Raw genomic sequence first — 11,746 nt, 5'->3', positions numbered from 1 at the left:
AAGTTCCCAGGGATCCCACCAATGCAGCTATGAGGTCTGGGGAAGTTGCTCTCAGGTGTTGCAGTACAGCCAGGCTAGAAGGCATAGAGATATCCAATGCCTGGTATTCAGGGATCAGAAAGAGAAGGAAGATATATAGAGATGAGAAACTGAGCAATGAAGAAAGACAAAAAGGGAAAAAGAGGGAAAAGAAAACAAAACAAATTTAAAAAAAAAAAGAACAAGAAAGCCCCCCCAAAAAAACAGGAAAAAAAAAAAAACAATGAAAAAAGAAATGCCCTCGGGGATCCCTCTGCACGTCTGTGGACGCTGATGGGGAGTTCCTTGCCACGCAGCTCCGCCTGGCCAGAAAGGGCTCCCTACTCAATAAAAGGAAAAGAAAACAAACAAACAATTCAAAACAAACAAATGAACAAAAGCCCTGGGATCCCACCAGCGCGGTAGCCTAGACTGGGAAGCAGCTCCACACTCAAATGGAGCTCCGCAGCCCCACAGGAAGAAGCGAAGATGGTGCACGGAGCCAGGCACTCAAGTGAAAGGAGGGGGAGGCAGCGAGAGGCAAGCAAGAAATCAAAAGAAGCAGAAAAAGAAAAAAAAAGCAACACCAGCAGCCAACAAATGGCACTCAGAGAGTCAGCTAGTGTGGGCTGGTGTTTCTGGACAAGAGACTGTGTCCGTGGGAAGCGGAGGGGGCCGAGTGTGGGTGAAAAAGGATAGAGAGTGGGAAGGTGTATATCACAAGTTGCCTGCGCTCTGCAGCCCCTCAGGAAGAAGCAAAGACGGTGCACGGAGCGAGGCGCTCGAGCAAAAGGAGGGGGAGATGGCGAGAGGCAAGGAAGAAATCAAAAGAAGCGGAAAATAGCAACACCAGCAGCCAACAAATGGCACCCAGAGAGCAGCCGGCGCTTCCCGGTCAAGACGCGGTGGCTGCGGGAAGCAGAGGAAGCCGAGCCGGGGCAAAGAGGGGTGAGGGTTGGGAAAGCGTACACCGCAAATACTGGTTGTTTTGTCTCCCGCTGGATGGTCAGTGAAGCTGCTTTCTCGTACCCTCGTTTGCTGGTCTCCGATAGGAGTCCAAGATGGTGGATCTGCGCTGCGTTAGCTGGTAGGGGACCTCTGCATGAATCTCTCCTCGCTCTCCATTCTCTGTCAGTTTTCTCACTCCATTTGGTGCTTGGCTGAGTTCTTTATCTCTTCATTTGATGTTTTAGGGTTTCAGGATTGTTGTATTCTCTGTTCGTCTTAGTTTTTCGGATCTTTGCTGTGGAGGGACGGCGTGGTACTTCTGCCTAGAGCACCATTTTTTCGGGTCTTCCTCTTTTTCACTGACCTTCTACTTTACCAAGCATGATGTCCTTCTCCAGGGACTGGTCCCTCCTAATAACATGTCCAAAGTACATAAGACAAAGTTTCCCCATCCTCCCTTCTAGGGAGCATTCTGGCTGTACTTCTTCCAAGACAAATTTGTTTTTCTGGCAGTCCATGGCATATTCAATATTCTTCACCAACACCATAATTCAAAGACATCAATTCTTCTTCAGTCTTCTTTATTCATTGTCCAGTTTTCACATGCATATGAGGCAATTGAAAATACCATGGCTTGGATCAGGTGCACCTTAGTCCTCAAAGTGACACCTTTGCTTTTTAACACTTTAAAGAAGTTTTTTGCAGCAGATTTGCCCAATACATCATTTCATTTCTTGACTGCTGCTTCCATGGGCATTGATTGTGGATCCAAGTAAAATGAAATCTTTGAAACTTCAATATTTTCTCCGTTTGTCATGTTGCTTACTGGTCCAGTTGTGAAGATTTTTTATTTCTTTTTGTTGAGATGTGTCTTAGTTATCTAGTGCTGCTATAACAGAAATACCACCAGGGGATGTACTTAACAAACAGAAGTTTATTCTTTCACAGTCAAGTAGGCTAAAAGTCCAAATCCAGGGTGTCAGCTCCAGGAGAAGGCTTTTTCTGTCGCTCTGGAGGGAGGTTCTTATCATCAATATTTCCCAGTTGAGGAGATTCTCACCGCAGGAATGCCGGCCTCAAAGGGCATGCTATTCTCCTAGCTCTTGTTTCTTGGTGGTATGAAGTACCCTTGCCTCTCTGCTCGCTTCTCTCTTTTGTATCTCAAAAGAGATTGATTTAAGACACAACCTAATCTTGTAGATTGATTCCTGCCTCATTAACATACCTGTCTCTAATCCTGCCTCATTAACAACACAGAGATGGGATTTACAACACATAGGAAAATCACATTAGAGGACAAAATGATGGATAATCACACAAGACTGGGAAACATGGCCTAGCCAACTTGACAGATATTTTTTGGGGATACAATTCAATCCATGACACAATTATCCATATTAAAGGCTATAATCCTTGATCTTCATCTGTAAGTGCTTCAATTCCTTTTTACTTTCAGCAAGTAAGGTTGTGTCATCTGTATATCTCAGGTTGTTAATGAGTTTTCCTCCAATCCTGATGCTGAGTTCTTCATCTAGTCTGGTTTCTCGGATTATTTGCCCAGAATACAGATTGAAAGAGTATGGTGAAAGGATATAAACCTGACACACACCTTTCCTAATTTTAAACCATGCAGTAGTGTATTCTGTTTGAATGACTGCCTCTTCGTCTATGCACTGGTTCCTCATTAGCACAGCAAAGTGTTCTGGAATTCCAATGCTTCGCAATGTTATCCATAATTTGTTTTGATCCACACAATTGAATGTCTTTGCATAGTCAATAAAACAAAGGTAAATATCTTTCTGGTATTCTCTGCTTTCAGCCAAGATCCATCTGACATCAGCAGTGATATCCCTTATTCCATGTCCTCCTCTGAATCCAGCTTGAATTTCTGGAAGTTCCCTGTCGTACTGTTGCAACCACTTTTAAATGATCTTCAGCAAAATTTTACTTGCTTGTGATATTAATGATATTGTTCAATAATTTCCACATTGTGTTGGATCACGTTTCTTTGGAATGGATAGAAATATGGATCTCTTCCCGTTGGTTGGCCAGGTAGCTGTCATCCAAATTTCTTGGCATAGCCAAGTGAGCACCTCCAGTGGTGCATCTGTTTGTTGAAACATCTCAGTTGGTATTCTGTGAATTCCTAGAGCCTTGTGTTTTTTTTTTTTTTTGCTTCAATTTTCTTTTATTTTTGCCATATCTTTCTTCCTTTTTTGCTTTTATGTTTCTAATTTTTCAGTAATTCATTCATTAAACAAATATTTGATTGTGTCCTATATGCTATGCATTGTTGTAAGTCCTAGGAATATGCTTAAGACAGACAAAAATAGAAATTATATACATCATTTTTAACTCATAAAATACAATATATAACATTAATTAAAATATTTGAATCACTTGGGTATTAGAGCACTTTATTGTAACTAACTCTTCAGGTAAAAGATACATAAAATTGTGCTTACATATAATTTAGAAATTACTGACAATGAAAACATTACCTATCAAAACAAATAAATTGTGGTTAGCCATACATTCAGAAAACAGATAATCTAAGTGTTTTTATTCTTAAATATGGAAGAATGTCAAAGAATAAAGTAAGCTGATAATAAAAAACTGTAGGAAAGCAAAAAAATTAAAATGTACAAAAGCATATGAAAGCATGCATTGCTGAATCTGAAAAGTGATTAACAACGCATTGATAAATATCTCCCCAAATTTTGGGTGGTACAAATTGTTAATATAGTTGGATACTAACTGAAACGTTTGGAGGGTTTGAGTCCACCCACAGGTGGAGCCTTTTTTTTTTTTGCCAATGCCTTCAGTGCAGCTTGGACTTCTTCCTTCAAAACCATCGGCTTTTGATCATATGCTGCCTCCTGAAATGGTTGAACATTGACCAATTCTTTTTGGCACAGTGACTCTGTATTCCTGCCATCTTCTTTTGATGCTTCCTGTGTTGTTCAATATTTTGCCCATAGAATCCTTCAATACATTGCAACTCAAGGCTTGAATTTTTCTTCAGTTCTTTCAGCTTGAGAAATGCTGAGTGTGTTCTTCCCTTTTGATTTTTTAACCCCAGGTCTTTGCACATTTCATTATAATACTTTATTTGGTCTTCTTGAACTGCCCTTTGAAATCTTCTGTTCAGCTCTTTTACTTCATCATTTCTTCCATTGGCTTTAGCAGATCAGATCAGCAGATTCAAGAGCAAGTTTGAGATTCTCTTCTGACACCCATTTTGGTCTTTTCTTTCTTTCCTGTCTTTTTAATGACCTCTTGCTTTCTTCATGTATGATATCCTTCATGTCATTCCACAGTTTGCTTGGTCTTCAGTTATTAGTGTTCAGTGCATCAAATCTATTTTTGAGACAGTCTCTTAATTGGGGTGGGATATACTCAAGGTCGTACTTTGGCTCTTGTGGAATTGTTCTAATTTTCTTCAACTTCAACTCGAACTTGCATATGAGCAATTCATGCTGTGTTCCACAGTCGGCCCCTGGCCTTGTTTTGACTGATATTGAGCTTCTCCATTGTCTCTTTCCACAGATGTAGTTGATTTGATTCCTGTGTATTCCATCCAGTGAGGTCCAAGTGTATAGTCACAGTTTATGTTGTTGAAAAAAGGTATTTGTAATGAAGAAGTTGTTGGTCTTGCAAAATTCTATCATGCAATCTCCAGTGTCATTTCTATTACTAAGACCATATTTTCGAACTACTGGCCCTTCTTCTTCATTTCCAACCTTCCCATTTCAATCACAGTAATTATCAATGCATCCTGATTGCATGTTTGATCAACTTCAGACTGCAGAAGTTGGTAAAAATCTTCAATTTCTTCTTCTTTGGCATTAGTAGTTGGTGTGTAAATTTGAATAATAGTGGTGTTAACTGGTCTTCCTTGTAGGTGTATGGATATTATCCTATCACTGACAGTGTTGTACTTCAAGACAGATCTTGAAACGTGCTTTTTGACAATGAACACAATACCGTTCCTCTTCAGTTTGTCTTTCCCAGCATAGTAGACTGTATGAGTGTCTGATTCAAAATAGCCAATACCAGTACATGCAGATATTGATCTTCAACCGTTCCATTTCATTTTTGACTACTTCTAATTATCCTAGATTCATAGTTCATACATTCCACCTTCCAATTATTTAATGGATGTTTGCAGCTATTTCTTCTCATTTTGAGTCATACCGCATCAGCAAATGAAGGTCCTGAAAGCTTTACTCCATCCACATCATTAAGGTTGAATCTACTTTGAGGATGCAGCTCTTCTCTAGTCATATTTTCATTGCCTTCCAACTCGAGGGGCTCATTTTCTGGCATTATAACAGACAATGTTCTGTGGCTATTCATAATGTTTTCACAAGGGATTCATAATGTTTTCATGAGTTTGGAATAGAAGCTACAATTTTAAGCAAGTACATCATAAAGTAAATCTAAAAATAAACTTAAAAGTATTAATGTACTCTATGCTGACTGAAATCAGTCATAGAAGGACAAATATTGTATAATCCCACTTACGTGAAACAGACAAATGTATGGATACCAAAGTTTATTAGTGGTTACCAGGGGTGGGAGCGAGAGGGTAGGGGGCAGTCTTAGCTTAAGGGGCATCGAGTTTCTGTTAATGGTGGTGGAATAATTTGGAAATGGATTGTGGTGATGGTTGAACAATATGATGAACATAACTAATGTCACTGAGTTGTACATGTAAAAAATTGTTGAATTAGGAAACGTTTTTGTTATATATATTTTCACCACAATAAAAAAATGAGAAAAAAGAGTATTAACGTAAACTCATGCATAAAAAGGAGATCTCTTTTAGCTCCTCCTCCAAAGTAGCCCAGCAACAGTTATCTCAAAGGTATACTCAAGACACATAATCTTATTTTGCATCCCTATGCCTAATTTTTACACTCTAATGCAGTATGTTCCTTTATGTTCCAGTTAGCTATGCATAAAACAAACCACTCTAAAATTTAGTGGCTTGAGACCACATTGATTATTATCTCTCACAATGGGTTGAGTTGAATGAGTTGTTCCTGCTTTGCCATCAGATAGTGGCTGTGGCTGAAGTCATCTAAAGGCTTCTTTATGCAACTGTCTTCCTCCAGGCTGGGATGTCTGGAGAAGTTAGCGGCTAGTTAGATATCTCTCTCTCCATGTGGCCTTTCCATTTGGCTAGCTTGGACTTCTTTATAACATGGTGGCTGGCTTCCTCCACAGCAAGCATTCCAAGACACCCAGGCAGAAGCTGTGAGGCTTCTTAGGACTTAATCTCGGAAGTCACACAGCATCACTTCCACTGTCCTCTATTGGTCAAAGCAGTCACAGGTCCACTCAGATTCAAGGAGATGGGCAAACAGCCTCTACCTCTCCATGTACCTTGCATATACAAAGAGGAAAGAAATTGATAGCTTCACAAAGCATGTGTCTACAACATGAATTAGTTTACATGCAATTGAGTCGGTCTAATCTAGAAGTCATGTTAGTTCACATCAGATTTTTCTTAGGCAAGGGGAGTCAGAAGAGCAGGAGTAGCATTTTAACATTTAACAGGAAAGGGAAAAACCCACAAGGCAGTAGCTTCCCTGGAAGTAGGATCCCTTCAGTTGTATTTTAAGAAAATTAAAAATGAGCCCGCAGAGGAAGCCCACAGAGGTGCACCCCTTCCTGTGCCACTGGTGGCTCAGAGCGCCTTCAGTCTGCATTGTCCAAGCACCCCCAGGTCTGCTCTAACTAAACTGACCAGCATTTCCACTCAGTTGTTTATGTGAACTGTTAATAGCTCTGTTGTAGCCTCTAGCCATGCCGGCTGCCTGCCCAGGCCTTCTGAGTTGATTCCCAACGTACCGAAGATTGCTTTTCTTAGTGCTTTGGTTACAAGGTTGCCTACCTTTTGAGTGGTCTCCCCAACTTTATTAATCCCATAAGCCCCATGGTTTTTAGTGTGTGGTTTTGTAGAATGTGAGGCTTTTCAGTAATTCAAATTTTACGTTATAGTAGAAAAACCTGAACTATTTATTCTTCACCAAAAGGAGAATATTTATTCTCCACTAAAAGGGCTCCTTGGAGAGAAGCTGATTCCATTTTTGGGGTATTATTCTAGACTGCCTGGGAACATTTATTGCCAGAAAGCAAGGATACTTTAGATATTCCAGAAGCATAGTTTTGAAATGACACAGAAACTAGCTGTCTTAGTTATTTAGTGCTGTTGTAACAGAAATACCACAAGCGGATGGCTTTAACAAAGAGAAATTTATTCTCTCACAGTTTAGGAGGTTAGAAGTCCAAATTCAGGGTGCCAGCTCCAAGGGAAGGCTTTTTCTCTGTGTTGGTTCTGGGGCAAAGTCTTTGTCATCAATCTTCCCCTGGTCTAGGAGCTTCTCAGCGCAGGGACCCCGGATCCAAAGATTACACTTGCCTCCTGATTCTTCATTTTTGGTGGTAGGAGGTCCCTCTCCTCTTTGCTAGCTTCTCTCTTTTATATCTCAAAAGAGATTAACTCAAGATACAACCTAATCCTGTAGATTGAGTCCTGCCTCATTAACGTAATTACCTCTAATCTTGCCTCATTAACATCACAGATTAGGATTTACAACACAGGATAATCACATCAAATGACAACCACACAATACTGGGAATCATGGCCAAGCCAAGCTGATACACATTTTGGGGGACACAATTCAATCTATAATATTAACTTCAAAAGGGATCCCATTGGCCAAGTTGTGATAATTTGAGCATCAAAAAATAATAAAATATGATGGTTAATTAGAATATATTGAGTCTGTGGAAAGCTAGCATCAATAATGATATTCAAAGAAAATGAATGAGAATTTCCTTTTCAAGTAACAAATACTATATTTGGGATGTTTTTATTAAATAAGCAAAGATGTTATTCATGTTAAATCATATGAGTTGTGTCAGGATTGTAGATATGTACACACACACAGGCAGATGAAATACATGTCAGCAAAAGACTGAAAATATTTTATACCCAGGTTTGGGACATCTTTGTTCATATGGTGACCGAGGTACACTTGCTATATGCTAAATTATAAACAGAGTCTACAAGGCCTTAAAATTCACTACTTTCATTTCCCATAAAAATCAAACCAAACCTGTTGCTATCAAATAGATTCTGACTCATAGTGACCCTATAGGACAGAGTAGAACTGACCCATAGTTTCCAAGGACAGGCTGGTAGATTCGAACTGCTGACCTTTTGGTTAGCCACTGTGCCACCAGGGCTCCTCATTTTCCATATAACCTAGAATTTTCAGGTAACATTAGAACATTACATTAGGAATTAAAAAATATTAATAAACTGGTCGAGGTTTATGCAGCAACTAGATTCTGATGGCCAGAGGTCTTGTCCTCAAGCTGTCATGAATATGGATGGAATTTTTAGGCAACAGAAAGATGGGACTCTCTCCTCTTATTACTGGACAGACTCCCGGAACTTTCTGCTTAAGTCTGTGGCCCGCCACTTAAAAGACATTTATTCTGATGACATATTAATCTATTTCAAGTCTCTAATTAAATGTATCAAAACTTTCAAGTCATAGGATATAAGAACCTCTCCTCCCCTCCCTGCCCCTATCCAGCTCTACTGACCTTGATGGATTAGGTTACAACCTTGAGTTTGAAGGCACTTCAAAGACAACTTGTAGCCTTGAAGTGAACTGGATTTTGCCTTTCAAGTAGATTGTAAATATGTAGCACTCTGCTTCTTCGTATTTATTTGCTATTTGGTGGTTCTAGCAGTTATTCCTGGTTATCCTTGGTGGTGGTTTTGTTAGCTGCTGTTGAGTCGATAACCAGCTTATGGTGACCCCATGCACTACAGGTTGTGATCCATAGTGTTTTCACTGGCTTTCAGAAGTAGTTTGCCAGGCCTTTCTTCCTAGTCCATCTTAGTCTGGAAGCTGTGCTGAAACCTGTTCAGCGTCAAAACAACACACAAGCCTCCACTGACAGACAGGTGGTAGCTGTGCAAGAGGTGCATTGGCCATAAGCCCTAGAAAGACAATTCATTTATAGCACTTACTGTTCTTCAAGGAGAATAAGATTTCAATGTTTTCTGTTTTGGTCTGTGGCCATGGTCCAAGACTTAGGTAATGGCTTTAGAAACCTGTAAAGGTACATTGTACCAGGGATTTTTTTTTTTTTCCTAGTGTTACTTAGACTAAAATATGCTGATGTGGAATTTTAGACTGATAAAAAGTTGTTTGAGTTGCTCTGCTAAAGAAATGCAAAAAGTTTTGACATAATTGAAACAAGTGACTGAAACAGAGGGAAAGATTGAGGTAAGGGGAATCTATGAATTTTAGGTAATTTAAAGTTTGAGGCAGTTTGGGGGCAGACCCCAAAAGTAAGATGTTTGAAAATCTGTAATTAGTAGGCTCCAATCTCACTCGCATTAAGCAAACTTAGCTAAGTTTACATCCCTTTGTCAGTTTGTTGCACTGTGCTGGCTTGTGTGTTGCTGTGATGTTGGAAGCTATGTCTCTGGTATTTCAAATACCAGCCGTGTCACCCATGGTAGACGGGTTTCAGCAGAGGTTCCAGACTAAGGTAGGCTAGGAAGAAAGGCCTGGCAATCTACTTCTGAAAATTAGCCAATAAAAGCCTTATGGATCACAACAGAACACTGTACCACTCGCTTGCTTTAGACATTCCTCGGAGGGATCAGTCAGTCACTAGGGGAGGACATCATGCTTGGTGAAGGAGAGGGCCAACGAGGGTAAGGGAGACCCTTGGTGACATGGATTGGTAGAACAGACGAGGGACTCGAACATGCGTGCTATTGTGAGAATGATGCAGGACTGGGCAATGTTTCACTTGCACACAAAGTCACCATGAGTTGGAGTCAATTTGACAGCAGCTAACAACAACAACACTAGACATTTTAAGAGAGGTTTTAAAAATTTGTTTTTCTAAGATATGGGCTTGCTTAAAAATATAGCTGCTTAACTGCAACACCTGTGGTGCCTATGCTATGCTACCAGGAGTTTTCTTTGGAAGTTTGAGCAAAAACAAATAAAAATAGTCAAAACTGTATATATTTTTCTCTCTGCTGCAGAAATAAATTTTCACTTTATTAAATAACTGCCAGCTCTGACATGACTTTCAGCTTCATAGACTCTCTGAATTGATTTTCCCCCAACATCGGAAATTGGCCAACAGAGTAAAGAGTCTCTTTTCATAGCACTTATAGGACAGAGTAGAGCTGCCCTACAGGGTTGCCAAGGAGAGGCTGGTGGATTCAAACTGCTGACCTTTTGGTTAGCAGCCAAGCTCTTTACACCACTGTGCCACTGGGGCTCCAAAGAGTCTCTAGTAGATCTCAATCAAGCCATGCAAAGCCTTGTTCCTTCCACAATACACAAGCTGTACAGTGGAGGCCCAAGGGAGGAAGGAAGCAGTCCATTTTACTTGGGGAAATGAGGTGAGAAAGGCTCCTGGAGGAGGTGAGCTTTCAAAGAATAGATATTTGCCAGGCAGATGAGGTAGGGCTTAGTGGCTGTATGTTCCCGTACCAAAAACCAGGGAGCCCTGGCGGTGCAGTGGTTAAGAGATTGGTTGCTAACCAAAATGGCAGCAGTTCAAGTCCATCAGCTGTTCCCTGAAAACCCTATGGGGCAGTTCTACTCTGTCCTATAGGGTCGCTATGAGTTGGAATCCACCAAAGACCACACCTAGCTCCTGTTGGACAACCTGTTCCATGGCTCAAGTGTACCAGGCTTTCATAGCTGCAACTCCCCTTGTCCCTACAGGTGATAAAGGCTCTCCCCTGTTGCAAGCCCTTAGAGCCTTCACCTCCCCTTGCTAGTTTCCCTTAAATCTCCCCAGATTTCGCAAATAGTTATTTCATTAAACTCTCCAGTCATCCCTATTTCTTGTCGTCTGTGTTCTGCTATGACTTTCACCTTTAACTCATATCACAAAAGCCAGAGAAAAAGAGTTTCAAAGTGACAGTAACTGACAGTGTTAAATGTTGCAGAAGTTTTACTTGATGAAGACTGAAAAAGAATCCACTGTATGTGGCAATTGGAGCTTGTTGATGACCTCTACCAGCACAGGTTAAAGGAATGGTGGAAACAAAGCCTCATCACAGTACACTGAAGATCGAGGGGGAGCCATTCACCATTCCTTTGAGAAGCCTAGCTATGAAAGGGAAAAGAAGAAAGTAGAATTTTGAGGGAGCTGCAGGGTGAAGTTCTCTTTAATTTTAATGTTGCAGGGACTTGAACATGCATATAGCCTGTGGGAAAGAACAATTAGCTAGGGAGGACTTGGAAGTGCAAGAAGGGGAAACATCTTAGGGCCCTCCTCAAAACTCCCTTACCCTCTTCCTTAATCTACCCTAAATAAATCTACCATAAATCTACCCTAAATAAATATATAAATATAAATATAGATTATAAATAAGAACAGAGTGCTTACTATGTAAACACTGGTTTAACACAAACTGCCTGTATAGATATCTAGGAACTTCCATTACACAGAGCTTAGAGGCTAATCAGGTATGAGAAATGAAAGAGCAGAGTCAGAGACAAGGCAGAAATTTTAACTGGGTTTATGGGATGGATGTCATGATACTGTTAACCAAGAAAGAGAATATGAGAAATTGTGTTCCTGGAAGAAAATGATGCATTTTAGGTGTCAGGAGGATCTATGCGGATTTAGGAAATTGGGGGTTGAGAATGTGGGGCTGGAGCTTGGGGAAGAGCATAGGCTTTGTCGTGTGCATCTGCCATCATTTATA

The sequence above is a fragment of the Trichechus manatus genome, unplaced genomic scaffold (assembly GCF_000243295.1).
Source record: "Trichechus manatus latirostris isolate Lorelei unplaced genomic scaffold, TriManLat1.0 scaffold00101, whole genome shotgun sequence".
Classification (NCBI taxonomy): domain Eukaryota; kingdom Metazoa; phylum Chordata; class Mammalia; order Sirenia; family Trichechidae; genus Trichechus; species Trichechus manatus.
The sequence above is the reverse complement of the archived record's forward strand: the minus strand, read 5'-3'. Positions refer to the sequence as shown.